We start from the raw sequence: 5752 nt of genomic DNA, 5'->3' as shown, positions 1-5752 counted from the left end.
AAAAAAGGAGATATAGTTAAAGGTATATGCATTTGCGACTTATATGCTGACCGCGACTTCGCATTTGCTGACCGGAACTTATTTCTGCTGACCGAGACACCTCGTATTTTTATTTTTTTTTTGTATGAAAGTTGAACAATATTGTATAAAATTCGTATTTAAGTTGTATGTTATTGTAGTTGTATTTAACTGAGTAGAAATAATGTGTGAAAGTTGTAGATAAGTTGTAAATAAATTGTAGATAAGTTATATATCATTAATCTGGAATCTGACTTATCATATATATCATTAAGCTCGACTTATATTCTTACTTTATAGTAAACCATAGTTCATTATGATTTTATTTGAATTGTTACACAAGGTTTTGAAAGTATTTCCTTTTGAATCAGCTCTTCATGGTTGCTACTAATGCCTGTGTTTAGACGGACACAATGAGATAGTTTATTTACTGCCTGTAACCTCACTTTTCATGTCTGCTACATCTGTTTTTACCCTTATACAGTGAGCCTCTAGGTTAAAGCAGCATTTGAATATCAGTTTCTCTTATTTTTCAGCGAAAACTCATTTCTGTCATTCGAATCATTTATGCTTTGCCATTAATAAATTGGACATGATAAGAAATGACCATCTCAAAATCTGATTACACATCTACAATGTATATAGGAAGATTACTCAACAGAAACAATATATATAGGAAGATTACTGTATTTTAAGAACGAGGAAAAATATGAAAAGAGGAGGAGAAAAAAAAAAAGGAAAATGGTGTAACTAAATCTCTTAATTGAAGGCACTAATAATGGATTGGGAGTCTTTAAGGTGAAATGTATATATTTTGTAAACAAAACTTGTGTAGGTATGGTAATTTACTAAACATGAACATTTAGGGTAATAAGTTTTCAATAGTGTATAGGAATGAAAAAATCTCAATTCGAAAATAATCAGATTTACAAGTTGTAATTGAAAAATAGTGGAACTAAATGCCCAGCACCCAATACCACAACATAGCTTAATCTGCCCCATTTCTGCACATACCCTGCTAGCTCACAATTCACTCTCCAATTTTTTCTATCTTCTTCCAAAAACTTGTCAATTCCCTCCCACTTCATTCTCTTCAACCATGCCTCAATTGATACCAACCCCACTCTCAAATCTAACTGCCCTTCATACAACAAAACTTTGATATTCTTGACGAGAAACTCTACCATATACTTCACACTTTTCATCAAATCATCATGTAATGCTTCCCCCACCACCTTACTGCACACCTCGAAACTAATAGTTTCGTTCACTCCTAACGCCTTTTTTACCTCGACGTTGTTCAAAAACTTGGCTACCAAATGGTTTTGGTATGGTTAAATATGAAATTTACCATAACTATTGATTTTGGTTAAAAGGCAGATAAAGATGTTTTTAACAGGATTAACATTGTTAAAGTCATGAGTAACTATTACTCATTTTGAATGAAAAATAGTACTTATTAAATTAAACCAAGCAAAAACCTTAGCTTTGTTTTTCTTGTTTTTTCTCTTTTATTATTTTCTTCTGGTTAGAAGAGCAAATACAATAGAATAGCAGATACAACAAAGAACTCATAGTACATTCCTCAAAGTAGTTGGCTTTTGCTTAATGTGATCAGTGGCAAATGATTCCCTTTCCAATATCCAATCTTCAATCATTATCTGAAAATTTACTGCCTGATCAGTAGCTACAAGATGTCCAGCATTTGATACCACAACATGGCTCAAATTTTCCCATTTCTGCACATATCCAGCTAACTCTTGATTCACTCTCTAAACCTTACGTTTCGCCTCCAAAAACTCGTCAACTCCTTCCCACTTCATCTTCTTCATCCACGCCTCAGTCGACACCACCCCGTCTTGTAAATCAAATTGTCCCTGGTACAATAACACCCTAGTGTTCTTAACCAAGAATTCCACCATGTATTTCACACTCTTCATCACATCATCATGCAACACATTGCCTACTAACTCACTACACTCGTCGAAAACTATTGTTTCTTTTGCTTTTATAGCCTTCTTAATCTCTACATTGCTTAGAAGTTTTACCACCAATTCATCTTCATATGGTTTGAGCCTCCTAAAGTCATGTATATCCGCGAGTCCTGTCATGTTCACCAATGTCCTCAAGACCCTTGATCTAGCTTTCGTCGCCTCTCTCCAATTACCATTTTTGGTTAGTATAATAGCCACATCTTGAAGTTTCTCCAATTGTGTCTTTTCCTTTTCATTGATCAAACCAGAATAATAAGCATTCAGAGCATGAGTCCCCACTTGAGTTACTGGATCAGTCAGTCCATTTCCTATGGCAATACCAGCTAAATTCACCCGGCTTGATTCAGGCAAACGCGCATTCTTTGTTAGTGTATAATATCCAAATGCCGGTACATATTTGACAGCATAACTCTCACCAGTGAAGTAAATAGGCCGAGTTTTGAACGACCGATCCAGCTTAAGAAATTTCCTTGTGGCAATAAAAAGGTGTTTGGCAACATCATTTTGATTCCTAGGGATTTCTTCTGGAGTTGCAGCCATGCTAAATCCAGTTCCTATAGGATTATCAAGAAACAGGAGGCCAAAAATCCGATTCCATGAGCCTGGATTGGGATCGAGTGAAATATGTTCGACGTTATGCCTCAGAGAAGAGGACACACGCCAAGGGCCAAGCTCGTAAAAGTTTCCGAGCATGGAAGAACAGCCAGGACCACCTTGGAGCCAGATGACAATTGGGGTTTGGGAAAGAGGAGTGATAGGCTTCTGAGCTTCATAATAAGTGTAGAAAATGGCGGAGCCGGTGGTCGAGTTGACAGTGAGGTAGCCAGACTTGGTGGGAAGAGCTTCTTTAGGAAATGAAGAGTGTAGAGTTGCTGCTGATGAGCTGTGGAGGAAGCAACAGAAGATGGTGAATAAGAGGAGCAAAAAGAGGAGACATTGTCCTAGTCTGCACTCCATTAGTGGTAGATGGAAATGAAACTAGAAGGCATCCACCATTATTGAGTGATGAAGTAGGCTAAAGTAACGGCCGCCGGACTACAAGAGTATATTGTACTACTCTGCAAGAGGTTGTTCGTGACTTACCGGTAATTTAGACATTACTTTTACCAATTACGCTAAAGCTCTATTTCAAGGGCTAAAGTAACATTTTTTAAAACTAGGGTTGAAATACCAACCGAATACAACAGCAACAAAATCCGTATAATCCCACAAAGTAAGATTTGAGTAATTTAGTGTGTACGCAAATCTTACCGTAAGTTGTGAAGGCCGAGAGTTCCAAACATGGTAGCAAAACTTGCAGCTGCAGGAAATAAAATAGCCAACCAGTGCACATGTTGAGAATCCCAACGTTGAATCTTGAGTCAAGCGAGCCATTGTGCTTTTGGGTTAAACAAGAAAATATTTTCTCTTGTTTAGACGGGACAAAACACATTATATTAATACTACATAAACATCGGATAAAAATTTGAACGAATTAATTTTTTTTTTTTTGGAAAAATAACACTGTATATTCGCTGTAAAAATAATAGCAGAAAAAATGTATAAACTTTATATGTTTTTGTGTATATATATATATATATATATATATATATATATATACACATCCTGTATATTATATACAATAATTATACAAATTTTATACACTTCTTCGGCTAACAGATATAAATAGTTTCTGACGCTGGCTAAAACTGATAATATCCCTTCTTTTTTTTTTTGAAATTTTAAGTCATAAAAATCTGTATTTGTTAAGATTGTTGAACTGACATAATTGAGGTGTAAATCAAGCTTTGTTCCTAAAAATAATTGTAAATGTTGAGAAAATTAGACCTTGTCCAATATAAATCGATAAGCATAACAAAAAAACTACATAAAAAAAAATAAGAACCATAGTTGGCTATTAGGTTTGTCTTTATTCTTCACTTACTCACTTTTTCATTGATTCAGATAAAACTAGTGTTAAACAAATTATAGTTGATTAAATCAGTGACATATAAATCGCATTAGGACGGCATGTGCACCTGTTTTGAATAGTTAGTGGACTATTAATTCTCTATGTTAAACATAAATGATGATTTTGATCCAATGCTGAAACTTGAAGGACTATTTAGGACCTTTTGCCATTTACTTAGAGTCGCAGTCAAGCAAGGCTAACGCGATTTGTAAACGCATTCGGCAAATGCATTTTATAAATCGAATTCAGCAAACGCATTCAGCAAATACGTTCTTACAACGCTTAACGCTTTAATAAGTCCCGTTCAGCTAATGCAGTTTATACCATTCATTATCATTTATAAGTGGTGACAAATGGACGGGTTGGATATAAGCGGGTCAAACGGATAATTTAAAAAACGGATAAATTATTCGACCCGACCCGTATATATTTGAGACGGATAAAACCGGATTTATCGGGCGGATAATATGGATATCCATATTATCCATGACTTCTTAAAGAATTTTTAGTCTTCCAAACTTGAGGAACTTCAATTTGAGGCTTTACAAATGTAAAAGTTAAACACATTAGTTATCCATTAGTTAACCATTTTCTAGGTGGATAATATGGTTCTTTATCCATATTCGACCCGTTTTTAAATGGTTCATTATCCAACCCATTTTTTTGACCATTTTATCACCTCTACATGTGAGTTATAAGTGTCATTAAATGGATTTATAAGTCGCAAATTTATATGTCTCATCCAATTTTCCATATTAAACTATCTAGCAAATGCAGCTCCAATTAATGTTTGCGCCATAAGATCGTAATCTGAAGTGTTAAGAAAGAGGGGCTCCATCTTTGGGGAAATTATCTCAGACCATATCTCATGTCGCTATTAATTAATTGTTGTATTCTTAAACTCTGGTGAATTGCAAACAACAGAATGTAAATAGATTTTTTATTTCCATCCGATATCCGGTATTCATATTGGGGCTCGACTAAATCCGAATTCGCGCCGAAAAATCTCACATTGGGGATAAATAGATTTCTTGCGACAATACTGCATTAGTGAAATACATTAGAAGGGTTCTAGGAAGGTTGTCCCATCCAATAAAATAAAAACATGGATTTTATTTTTTATAAAATATTACACAGTTACAAAATTTGCATTCGATAAATGTATGATAAATCATCTATATCTATATTTACTTAAAAGGAAAAAAGTCTGCCTAAAAAATTGCCAAGTGTTGAGCATATAAAATGTCATGTGGCTATTTTAGGACAAAGTTGTTAAAATTAGGTAAAATTCGTTTCTACTTCAGAATTTAAAATTTGAAAACAGTTAAATAGGAATATTATTTTTTAAAGATTCAGTAGGAGCAAATTAGTTTTTTTTTTTAAATTTTCAATTTAAAAATAATTAAATAGGTAGTTTGTACTGTTTTTAAAAACAATTTTATATAAGAAAGAGAAAACAAGTTACCCTCAGGAAAATTGGGCGCTTCAGAGTTCACCTCCCCCCCACGTTCTTCATTCGACTATTTGCCCTAGAAATAGCAATCCATCAAATTCGGCAATACTCCCACGATCTCTCACCACCACTTCAACTCCTCATCCACGAATCCTTGATTTTATAGTTTCCTCAATTCAGTTTTCTACTTTTACAAATTATATATACTTCTATGGAAAGATCAGAAAATTGGGACAATTGGGAAATTGGGTGTAGTAANTATTTTATGTTTAATCCTTACCTAGATTTTATCATGATTACTGTGAGCTGTAGTATTTGGAATGGGTTGCGCGCCGC

General features: G+C 34.3%; 1 pseudogene; it reads right to left on the bottom strand.

Moving 5' to 3' along the window:
- Window positions 1461-3273, bottom strand: LOC109235140 (annotated as a pseudogene).

This window comes from Nicotiana attenuata, chromosome 12 (genome assembly GCF_001879085.1).
Source record: "Nicotiana attenuata strain UT chromosome 12, NIATTr2, whole genome shotgun sequence".
NCBI classification, from domain to species: Eukaryota; Viridiplantae; Streptophyta; class Magnoliopsida; order Solanales; family Solanaceae; genus Nicotiana; species Nicotiana attenuata.
This window is presented reverse-complemented; position numbering and strand designations above follow the sequence as displayed.